This window comes from Falco cherrug, chromosome 1 (assembly GCF_023634085.1).
Source record: "Falco cherrug isolate bFalChe1 chromosome 1, bFalChe1.pri, whole genome shotgun sequence".
NCBI classification, from domain to species: Eukaryota; Metazoa; Chordata; class Aves; order Falconiformes; family Falconidae; genus Falco; species Falco cherrug.
Window position 1 is genome coordinate 63430583 of NC_073697.1, and position 12319 is coordinate 63442901.

A 12319-nucleotide genomic window follows, 5' to 3' on the forward strand; every position below is an offset into this window, starting at 1 on the left:
CTTGGTTATTTCATTTTTAGTACAGCATAATATTTTCTCTGGAATTTCATTAGATTCTTTTGAATAATTTATTAATACATGTATAAGTAGATATAGTTCTGTTGAGGATTACTGAAGTCACTAAGAATACTGGTTCATTTTCATCATGTCTTTTTTTTTTCTTCTTATTTTTTCATTTCTGCCTTGCAACCATAAGGCAATACTTTATAATATGGAATTTCTTCTTCCATTTAATTTCTTCTTCATTCTGTCTTATTCTCTTAAATGCTATAATTGCTTGATATTAAGAATGAGCCAGTCACTATAGGATTTATTTTCCTCATCATGAAAGACAGGCATACAGTACAGCAATAGTCTTGGACTACATGTATAAAACAGTGCATAATAACATCCTTTCCTTAAAATGTTATTTATCCTAGAAGAAAAAAAAAAAAATCAACCTAATGCTATCAAATTCTGTAGAAAATAGAAATGCTGTCAACTAGTTCATTTTCAAGTTGTGTAGAAATCATTTCATAATTTGTTCTTCCAGTTATTAAAATTGAAAGACTTTTCCATGTCATTTGGGTCTCTTCCCATGGCAGGGAGGTTGGAACTAGATGATCTTTAAGGTCCCCTTCGAACCCAAACCATTCTATGATTCTATGATTCTATGATACTATGATACTATGATTCTACGATTTGCATTAAAAACAAATTCAACCTTTGGTAATTCTTAACTGATATAAGAAGGACACAGTATTCCTTTTTATCTGTACATAAACATACTAAATAATCACCCTAGCCCAAGCAATCTACATGGTTACGACAACTATCATAAACTGTAATAGCAATAGGACATTATTTATAATCATAGAACCATAAAATCATAGAATGGTTTGTGTTGGAAGGGGCCTTAAAGATCATCCAGTTCCAACCCCCCTGCCATAGGCAGGGACACCTTCCACTAGACCAGGTTGTTCAAAGCCCCATCCAGCCTGGCCTTGAACACATTCAAGGATGGGGCATCCACAACTTCTCTGTGGACAGCTTGTTCCAGTGTCTCACCACCATCATATTGAAGAGTTTCTTCTTTATATCTAATCTAATTCTAGCCTTTATCATTTTAAAGCCATTGCCCCTTGTCCTATCACTACATGCCCTTGTAAAATGCTTTCCTGTAGGCCCCCTTTAGGCACTGGAAGGCTGTAGTAAGGTCTCCCCAGAGCCTTCTTTTCTACAGGCTGAACAACCCCAATTCTCTCAGCCTGTCTTCACAGGAGAGGTGCTCCAGCCCTCTCATCATCTTAATGGCCCTCCTCTAGACCTGTTCCAACAGGTCCATGTCCTTATTATGTTGGGGGCCCCAGAGCTGAAGGCAGCACTCCAGGTGGGGTCTCAGAAGAGTGGAGTAGAGGGGGAGAATCACTTCCCTTGAGCTTCTGGCCATGCTTCTTTTGATGCAGCCCAGGATATGGTTGATTACCTTGCCCCCAAGTGTATATTGCCAGGTTGAGTTTCTCATCAACCAACACCCACAAGTCGTTCTCCTCAGGGCTTCTTTCAATCCATTCTCCACTCAGCCTGTATTTGTGTTTGGGATTGCACCCACTCAGGTGCAAGGTCTTGTATTTGGCTTTGTTGAAGTTCATGAGGTCTGCACAGGTCCTCCTCTCATGCCTGTCAAAGTTCCTCTGGATGGCATGCCTTCCATCCAGCATGTTGACCACACCACAGAGTTTGGTTTCATTGGCAAACTTGCTGAGGGTACACTCAGTCCTATGGTCCATATAGCTGACCAAGATTTTACCTCACTGATACTAATACTGGCCCCTGGGGAATGGTACTCATCACTGGTCTCCTCTTGGAAATCAGGCCATTGACTACAGCTCTTTGAGTGTGACCATCCACCCATGTTGTCATCCGTTGAGTGGTCCATCTGTCAAATCCATGTCTCTCCAGGTTAGAGACAAGGACATTCTGTGGGACAGTGTCAAATGTTTTGCACAAGTCCAGGTAGATGACATCAGTTGCTCTTCCCTTATCCACCAACACTCTAACCCTGCTGTAGAAGGCCACTGAATTTGTCAGGTACAATTTGCCCATAATGAAACCGTATTGGCTGTAACCAATCACTTACCTCCATGTGCCTTAGCATAGTTTCCAGGAGGATCTGCTCCATGATATTTCCAGGCACTGGGGTGAAACTGACCAGGCTGTAGTTCCCCAGGTCTTCTTTATTTCCCTTTTTAAAAATGGGGGTTATGATTCCTTTTTTCCTGTTAGTGGGAATTTCACTGGACTGCCATGACTTCTCAAATATGATGCATAGTGGCTTAGTCACTTCATCCATCAGTTCCCTCAGGACCCACGAATGCATCTCATCAGTTCCCATGGACTTGTGTACCTTCAAGTTAAATGATCAATGTTAAATGATCTCTTTAAATTGTCCTAAATATATAAGACAAAGTTTACTTCAAAGAGACAAATGGAATGTGAAATAAAGCATAATTGTTATTCCTGGAAAAATTTGCTGAAAGAAAAGTCAATCACCTTTCTGTCTGACTAACACAGGATATGGATATGCCCAGTCCAGTGAAAATGCATCTCTCATATAAATGTAACAGAAATCATGATAGAAAAGGAGAATATCTCAGATTCTTTTTAATCACTGTCTTTATGTTGTAAAAGTCACAAGCATCTTATCTTTCTGCATTTCTTAAGAAATCAATGGCCAGTTGGTATTAATGGACCTCATATTCACCTCAGGACATGAATACTTTCTTCAATTAGTATTCTTCAGGAAATGCACTGAATTGTGATCATCACTGCTTAATTGAAGTGGTATCTGGCATTATTAAAAGCTCTTGTACACACAGCTCTAAACCCACACAGAATTCTCCAAATCTCTTCTCTCTGATGCGATTTACTTCATAATCAGAGTCCTGCTAGTCAGTATAATGAAGCAGTTGCTTTGCCAAGTTTTTGAAATAGCTTAGCATCAGCTTTCAGGAATATTGCTGGTGTGAAAGCTACTGTACTTTCATTGTTGGGACAATTACACTGCCTATTTGTTATGTGTATTCAACCTTTTTGTACTAGTTAAACATGTGGCTAGGTTGTTATCCACACTGTAGCTAAAAATATAAAATCATCCAGCAATTAGAGATTCAAAACTGTTAAAATAGAAAGAATATGAAATACCACACTTAGTAATAAAAATCCCTGTGTTATTTTGTAAAACACCAAAACAATTAGATAATCGTGTGTCTTTCTGTAAAATAGTGGCAATTAAATAGAATGGGAAAGGTTATGCATTATTTTGCAGTTTAACTAGAAAAATAAGAATAATAATATAAAATAATAAGATAAAATAAAATATTAGAAATAGAATATATGGAAATACTGTACTGTAGAAATACTGGTAGTACTAGGAAAATGTGTTGGAAAAGTTTATGTTTATATGTTCTCACAAGTCATTTTAGACAGCCCTCATGGAAATAACTTACAAAGGTAAAAGAAACTACCAATCTATAGAAATAGAATATGATCCTATAAAAATCAGTCAAAAAATTATGGCATTTACCAAAAGAATTATTTCTTTTCTATTACGGTTTTATTTGTCCCATAGAATTCTACAACCAGCATATAATTCCTGTTAAAATCCAGAGGCTGGTTCAGACAAAGGCTATTTAGGTAAACAGGAAGCCATATCCATTAAGACAGTACTAGGACTTTTTCTGCAAAAGTAAGCTCTTGCTATAACATTCACTTTCAGGTTCTAAGTGTAATCAGAAAGCATTTGCATTTTATTATGTACTTCAATAGCAACAAAATCAAGTCTTAAATCTGGAAGTTCGTTGACAGTTGTTCTGTCTGATGCAGAGGGGTCCACTTTTTCTTCATTGATGCTTCCCATCTTTCAGTGGAAAAACCACCCCAGAACCTCAGAAATACCTTTGCCATCTTCCCAGAGACTTTATAAGAACTCCATTATAAAATATCTTAAAATTAATGCTGCTTGAAGGGGAAAAATTGAAAGAAGTGATGAAGCTTGATGGCCCAGGATATTTAAATAGTGTGTACTTTGGACATAGAATAAGGAATTTTACTTTAAGGAACAGCCCCACACTATTACAGTGATAACAATTGAATCATTGCATATAGATCCCTCATCTGTATTAGTGAGTTATGTCACTCCAGTCTTCAAAAAGTGCAAGGAGGAAGACCCAGGAAACTACAGGCCAGTCAGCCTCACCTCCATTCCAGAAAGGTAATGGAACAGCTCATCCTGGAGGTCATCTTGAAGCATGTGCAGGAAAAGGTCATCAGGATTAGTCGGCAGTGGATTCACCAAGGTGAAATCATGCCTGACCAACTTGATAGCCTTCTATCATGGAACGACTGCCTGGGTAGGCAAGGGGGGACAGTGGATGTTGTCTACCTTGAGCTCAGCAAAGCTGTTGACACTGTCTCTTACAACATCCTCACAGGTAAAAGCTTAGGAAGTGTGGGTTAGATGGGTGGACAGTGAGGTGGATTGAGAACGGGCTGAATGGCAGAGCTCAGAGGGCTGTGATCAGTGGCACAGAGTCTGGCTAGAGACCTGTAGCTTGTGGTGTTCCCCAGGGGTCAGTGGTGGCTCCAGTTCAACTTGTTCATCAGTGCCCTGGATGAAGGGGCTGAGCGTGCCCTCAGCAAGTCTGCAGGTGATACAGAACTGAGAGGAGTGGCTGATACCCCAGGAGGCTGCGCTGCCATTCAGTGAGACCTGGACAGGCCAGAGAGCTGGGCAGAGAGGAACCTAACGGAAGCTCAATAAAAGCAAAGGCAGAGTCCTGCCCCTAGGGAGGAACAACCCCCTGCACCAGCACAGGCTGGGGGCTGACCTACTGGAAGGCAGCTCTGTGGAGAAGGATGTGCAAGTTATGGTGGGCAGCAAGTTGCCCATGAGGCAGCAGCGTGCCCCTGTGGCCCAGAAGGCCAATAGGACCCTGGGGTGCATTAGGAGGAATGTGGCCAGCAGGCTGAGGGAGGTGATCCTCACCCTTTACCCCACCCTGGTGAGGTGCATCTGGAGCGCTGTGTCCAGCTCTGGGCTCCCCAGTTCAAGAGAGACAGGGAACTACTGGAGAGGGTCCAGCGGGGGACCACAAAGATGATCAGGGGACTGAAGCATCTCCATCATGAGGAAAGGCTGAGAGAGCTGGGCCTGTTTATCCTGGAGAAGAGAAGACTGAGAGGGGATCTTATCAATGTCTACAAATGTCTTAAGGGCCAGTGCCAAGAGGATGGGGCCAGGTTCTTTCCAGTGGTGCCCAGTGACAGGACAAGGGGCAATGGGTACAAACTGCAAAACAGGGAGTTCCACCTGAATATGAGGAAAAACTTCTTTGAGGGTGACATTAAAAACCCATCTGGACACTATCCTGTGCAACCTGCTGTAGGTGGACCTGCTTTAGCAGGGGGTTGGGCTAGATGATGTCCAGAGGTCCCTTCCAACCCTGATCAGTCTATGATTCTTTGATTTGGTCCCAACTTGTTCTTTCCAACTGATGTGGAAGAAAAACTGTATATCTGGAGCTGTCACCAGATCTGCCAGTGCTGGAGCGCTCACTGCAGCCACAGCCAGCTGGAAGCTGAATCTGGGGTCCACAATCCATGTTGCCTCCCCTCTACAGTTCATTCTTCCCAGCTTTTTTATTCCTGGCTGCATCAGACTGAAAGTACAAGTTAGGCATGCCCAGCAAAAACGACTCAAAAAGACTACATTTGGCCTACCTTTGGTCCCAGAGAGAAAGGGGGAGGTGGCAAGGAATTTTTTCCAGTTTTCATTTGCATTTTTTTCTGGGAACCAGAGTTTTTAATTTGATCCCTCTGCAGAATACTATGGCATTTCCCTTTACTCACCTTTGTGGTACGAGTCATAATTCTAGTGTAAGGGATGATCTCAGAGGCTAGTGCTGAACTATAATTTTGGATTGTCTAAGGATTGTTCCTCTATAGTGTACCTCAACAAGTGTCATTGCAGTCTTAATTCCATGCTTCCTGGACAAAGTCTAAAACACTTATTGTAAAATATTATGTTGTATTGTCCGAAAGCATTGGGAAGTTAAGCACAAATTGATATTCTAGTGAATGTTTTCAGTGAGAATATGTGCATAAACCACTTTTTGTCCTCTCACCATGTTCCTGAAGAATTAGAAAGTTTGCAGTTCTCTCTTCATAGTCTGGGCATTCATATGAATTTGCATCTTTTTCCTCTGTGTACTTCAATCTCTAGAGTTACCAAATGTTACTGCACTTCTGAGCTGACATTTACCACTGGAGAAGAAACATAAAATAATGAAATGTTTGTAAAAGAGGCAACGACAAAATAAATTAGGTCTCCTTGTAAACGTATATGTTTTTCTCTTCCTTACAGTATTCCCTTTTCTCCACTGTATTTCCCCATATTATTCTACCTTTTCCTCCTCAAACACCTTAAATTTATTGTGGTCTCTGCAATTTCCCTTTTCACAGGCAGATCTCCTAAAGAATTAATGAACAATGTAATTCAGGATAGCTTCCTTTCACTAAAAGTGATATGTCACTACTGATATTTAATAGGGGTAGAAGTGTAAGTGGCAGTAACAGCATCTCACAATAATATGAAATGCTTAACTAAGCTTCTTAACATTATAAAACTTAAGGAAATAGTATAAGGATGGGCAATTTAATTAAACATTTTCCTGTGATAACTTGAGTTATATGTCAAATCATCACAAAAACTACAGTTTCAAGTACATAAATCCTACAGAAATCATTAATTTTTAAAAATAATTCTTGCAATAAGTTTTATATGTATTTTAAAGAGCAATAAAACTAAAACCTGAGCCATACCAGGGTTTCCAAAATTTTGCTTTAGAATCTACCTTAAAGTAGTACAAAAACCCTGCAATATACCTAAGGCTGTATTCAGGTGAGAAGCTGGTGCTACTAACTGAAGTCTAGCATGGGGGATCTCCTGATTTAGGCTATGCATATGATTATTTTTTGTAGACAGGCACCTAAGATAAAGAATGGACCTGTACTTTGGAACAAAAATGGAGCAAGGTGTCAAATTAGCTTTTAAATATATAGTACATATAGGGGTTACTTGCTGATCAATTAAAAATTGCTATAAAGTCTGGCAAAAATATGCTAAGTTATCAGGGTAGTTCAGACTAATAGCAGATTAAACAACTGTCATGATTTTGTAGTAATATTTCATCTTTCATTTTAGATGTTGGGCCACATATTATAATAACTCATCATTACACTGTGAGGATACAATACCTAAAGCATATTATGTGCAGACCTCCCTGAACAATTCTTAAGTAGTCATGTCAAAAGGTAATACTTTAAATGCTAAAGCAGATCCTACATGGCTGTTCATTTTTACATTGTCTTATCTCTTTGATGAGGCGCTCTGGTGAACATCCAAAACCTACCATGCATAGGTACAGTGAAATGTCACTAGGCAAGGTATTTTGATTGAGTATTTTAAGGTCTGTTAAACTCTGCATATTGTACTTTCATGCTTCTCTAATTTTAAACACATTCTTTTGATGGGTCTTCCTATTCTTTCAGTGTCACAGCATTTATGTGCCTCTCAAAATCAAGCTTTGTTTAACTCCCTGTTCAGAAAGCTTTTCCATAAGAGAATTTAAAAATTATTTTTTTTCTAAGTCCGCAATAAGCTTGAGATTTGAATGACTATAACAACCTCTTCTTTTTTTATCACCTCTTTCACTTTTGTTTGTTTGTTTGTTTGTTTGTTTGTTTGTTTGTTTGTCATTTTATATATACATATATATATATATGAACTGTATTGAGAAAATCCAAATTCAAGATTGCTTGTACTGGAGAAATAACATAATTTATTCTTTTCACAAGTTTTTTTCAAACCTGAACCATACCTAGTTGCCCAGCCTCATACGCTAGAGAAATTTATGCCTCCATTTCCCATAGAATCTTTATGTAGATAAGCTTATCAACCAAAACCTGGACAAGAACCTTAGTATCCTTTCTGTGACAGATACAGTTTCTTCCATCTTGTCTTTTCTATCCTCTTTAGAGCATAATTGTGAAATGCGAACAGGAGATGAAGTATTGCAGCTTCTTCCCCTCTTTCAGTTCTTCCCCAGCCTTTGATCATTTCAAACTGTATTTTAAGACTTGACCCTTCCTCTGGTTGATACATTCCTTCCAACTCACAAAAGCCCCCATGACATCCCTGTATCTTAATTTTAGTTTTCCTCCTCCATTTCTAAAAACAAATAAACAAAACAAGCAAACAAACAGACAAACAAAACTGCAAAAGACCAAGCTAATTGAAGTGCTGAGTTCCAAGGATAAGCTTGTGCTTTGACAAATTTGTAAGGTCAACATTTAAAAAACAGCTCTTAAAACTAATGTAAGTTTGTGGGGTTGTTTTTTCTTTTAGTCCTTTGCACCTGCAACTTTCCAAGCACAATTACTCCTGGATACAAACACTATAGTCTAACAACCAGGCTTGAAATGTAAGAGGCTTGCTGGGACCTGTTTGAAACGCTGGTACATAATAGCTTCTCCTTTCATAATGGTTGCTTTACTACTAAGTAGTTAACTCATTACTTTGTGAAGCACTTCAAGGTACTTAGAATGTGAGAGGTGCCCTACAAAAATAAATTACAATGTAGACTTTTATGATCTTTTCTTTCTTTTCTATTCTGTTTTAGTGTAACCACTTGATAATGAGCTGTCTGAGAATATCTTCATCATTTCAAAGCATTTTGTGGTGTGCACCACATTCTGCAAAAACATGGAATGCCTGTGGAAGCTGTAGTGTCATAACTCAGTAAAAAGTCATTGTGGAAGTGTATTAGATCTTTATATTAATTCTTTTGTTTGACTGATGCTGTACTTTTGTTTGACTGATGCTGTACTTTCTATTACATCAGATGTTTTAAAAATGCTTTCGGGTGGGGAACAAATTAATTCCTTGTACTTCAAATGCGTACAGTTATGTGATACTGATATAAGGCAAGATGAACTGATGCTTCTGCCAAAATAAATATTTGAGTCATAAATGCTTCAGGTTATGCTCTGTTGCTTTTCCTTGAAAGGAAGACATGAATTTTATCAAATATAAGTTTTCTTCTATTATCATTCTGTTCTACTTCAAGAAAATCTTCTTTTTTCCCTTCGATGTATGATTCATTTTCAAAAGCTTTAATGCATACTTTTACTAAGTGTGTATATGATGATAGAAAGCAAAACAGACTGTGAAAAGAATGGATTTGTGTATTGAAGTTCCAAAATATGAAAATGATAATTGCCTTCATTTAAAGGCAAATAGCTTATGTTCTGTCTCCCAGTCTTACAACTTATCCATGCCTTACGAACATAAATGATACACTTGTAGTCAGCAACAAGTTATTCAGCATTCTGCAGAAGCAAAAATTCTGTGTGAAATTCTGTTCTTTCCTGACATATAACAGGTGAAGCAAAAGGACCATGACTTCTTTCTGGTCTTAAATCTCATGTGTGTGTGTATATATATACAGCCATATATATATCTGTTTAAATGTATATCTCATAAATTTTTGTCACTTCCCTCCTCAGCAAGCTAACCATTTTGGAAGATAAACTCTACTAATTTATGTGTCTGTATATCCCTGAATAGGGTAGAAAAAAGTAAAGTAGTGTCAAGAGGAGAATGTAGCAAAACATCTTCTCCCCACTGTCCCTAGACCTACGCCACCCCTTCTAAACTGCTCACTGTTCCAACAGCAGTAATTTGAGGATATGTATACTCGTTGGTAGAAATAAATGTCCAGGCATGCAAATGAGTATATGTTTTAATTCCTGACCGGCTCACATTACAGCTACAATGTTTATTGATGAAAGTAAAACCTAGAAAATTTTGTCTCCACAGTAATTACTAGTTTATAAGTAAGTATTCATGGAAGGTGGTTTTGTTTAACGTGCATTATTTTTTTAGAACTAAAGAAAGAAACTGTATAAGGTTTCTTCTCTTTTATCTTGGCTTTTACAAATAAAGTTTTAAGGTCTATTAGTAGAAGAATCAGCTTTTATGTAGAGGAGGTTCAGGTCACACTCACACCTGTATTTCTGTAACTGTGAAGGATAAAATTTACCCTTTTATCCTGTGTGATTTGTAGTCACAGATATTTCTATGACAACTTCAGATATTTATATAAAAAGAACAAATGAGAGATGCATTAAAGTTACGTTTATTTTTTCAAATAACTTTTACATTCACTTATATGTGGCAACTACCCAGAATATTTTGCTTACTGCATGTATACCAAAAAGAAGTGCAAAATTCAATAATACTTACTCTGTGAGCTCTTTTGCATAATAATTGTCTGGAAAAGTGTGGAAATCAGTCATCTTCCATTCTCTAAATTTTAAATTAATAATATATGTAATAGTTTCATTGAATAATTGATGGTTTGTACCTATGAATATGCTGTTCAGAATGTAATGTTCTTTGCACACTGAACATATTATTTCAGCTGTAGCACAGAAATAAAGTTAAATATTTTCTTGCTATTTTGGTCATTATTAAAGCATATGTAACACTTCTTTTTCTTGAACTATAGTAACAGTTTTAGTATTTTTACACAATTACATTTGTTTCTGTCTTTTTTTAATATTGACCAAATAAATAGCTATAGTAAGTATGATAAAACAGAGAAAACAAATCACAGATACTTCAGATTAATGAATTTATTCTTCTTTCTTTCAGCCCTTGCATCTTATTGTCTATATTACAACAGAGAATACAGAAAAATATTGAACATGTTGCAAAAATCCAACAAGAAGCATTCTGGAAAAAAAAAACCAAAAAAAACAACAACAAAAACTATTCCTTTGTCAAGCCTAGATGGTATTAGCTAATAAAAGCATGCAACCATTTTAGCTGGTCACAAAATAACTTAATTTTTATTATGAAGAGTGCAAGTGCTTATGAGCTTCATTTTAAAAAATTTTTCAATTCACATACCAATAATCGGAAAAACCTGAAGATATTATTTTATATTGCTGTTATATTGTACAGGTTGAAAGTAATGAGTCATGAGTCCTGCAAATGTGAATACATTTCTCAAGGCCACTGTATCCAGCATTGGCCTAAACTTATTCTGGCACTTGCCGGTATGTCAATTACTCCTTTTTTTCAGCCTGAGGTTTTCCCTTTTTAAGGGAAAGAAGCTGACCTGCAGCAGTCAAGAAAAGTGTTATTTTATGCAATCAAAGCCACAGGATTATTCCACGTTGTCTTGTGGTGAACAGTACTTTGTAATAAGTCAATTATTTTATGTGGAAATGAACACTGCAAGTGGAACCCACACAAGGATCTTAAACATTCTCTTTCAGTGAATTCATTAGGAGGTGGGATGGTAGTGATCATACTTTTAACTAGGAGTTTTCTCTTGCCTATTAATTTTCAAGGTAATACTAGAGAACCGTAAACATGTTCTAGAGCTTCATTCCAAATCAAATCACTCTAAATGAAAGCACCATTATTTTCTTTGCCTCAAAAGACCATAGCTTTAGAATAATGAATGACTCTGTAGATGCCTTTTTACATGCTGCTACTTTGAGCTTTCAAGAAATTGGAAAGATTCATATATTAAGAGTCCAGCAATCACAATTAGACCAATATTCCAATTGTGACTTCAGCTATAAAAGATGACCTTTGTTAAAAAAAAAATAATAATTCAATAAAACTGAAGTAAAAACACTGCAAAAAAAAGTATAAGAAGGGAAACAAAGTCAAGTTAACAGCAACAATATAATGAAATTGTTAAAATTTTCAGTTTAGAAAATTTAGGATTTGTCAGCTGAGGCTGAATATGGGACCTTGAATATCAGATCACAAGCCACTACCATATGACCTGGATGAGTGATACTTTCAGTTGTACAGCTTGGTTATTACTATTCTTTCTCTGTAGCCAGTAACAGTGATTATAATCTACTGATTATAAATAACCTTGTTAAAATTACACCTGAAGGAACAAAAGAATAGTTGCTTGATTGTCAAAAAGATAAAATCATTAGTAAAATATCCAAAGGAATAAAAAAGAATAGAGTAATAAGTCAGAAGCAATGTATCTGTCTCCTGATCTCTGTACATGGATTCCTTCCATCTAGTCTTCCCATTATTTCATACAAGCCTTGAGGAAGAAAGTCAAACTTTTGTATATAATACTAATACTGCCCACCTAGTGTTTTATCTTATTGATACACTTTTACTTTGGTTTCTCAATAGATTGTTTGAGTTATGTAGAAGCTATATACTACAGATTCA

General features: G+C 37.1%; 1 long non-coding RNA gene across 1 annotated transcript; it reads right to left on the bottom strand.

Moving 5' to 3' along the window:
• Positions 1-383: 383 nt before the first annotated feature.
• On the bottom strand, positions 384-10673 carry LOC129735245 (uncharacterized). Its single transcript, XR_008730648.1, has 3 exons — positions 10346-10673; positions 6165-6303; positions 384-2386 (listed from the first exon to the last, which is right to left on the bottom strand). It is a non-coding gene; the product is annotated as an uncharacterized LOC129735245 (long non-coding RNA).
• Between the last annotated feature and the right edge of the window lie 1646 nt (positions 10674-12319).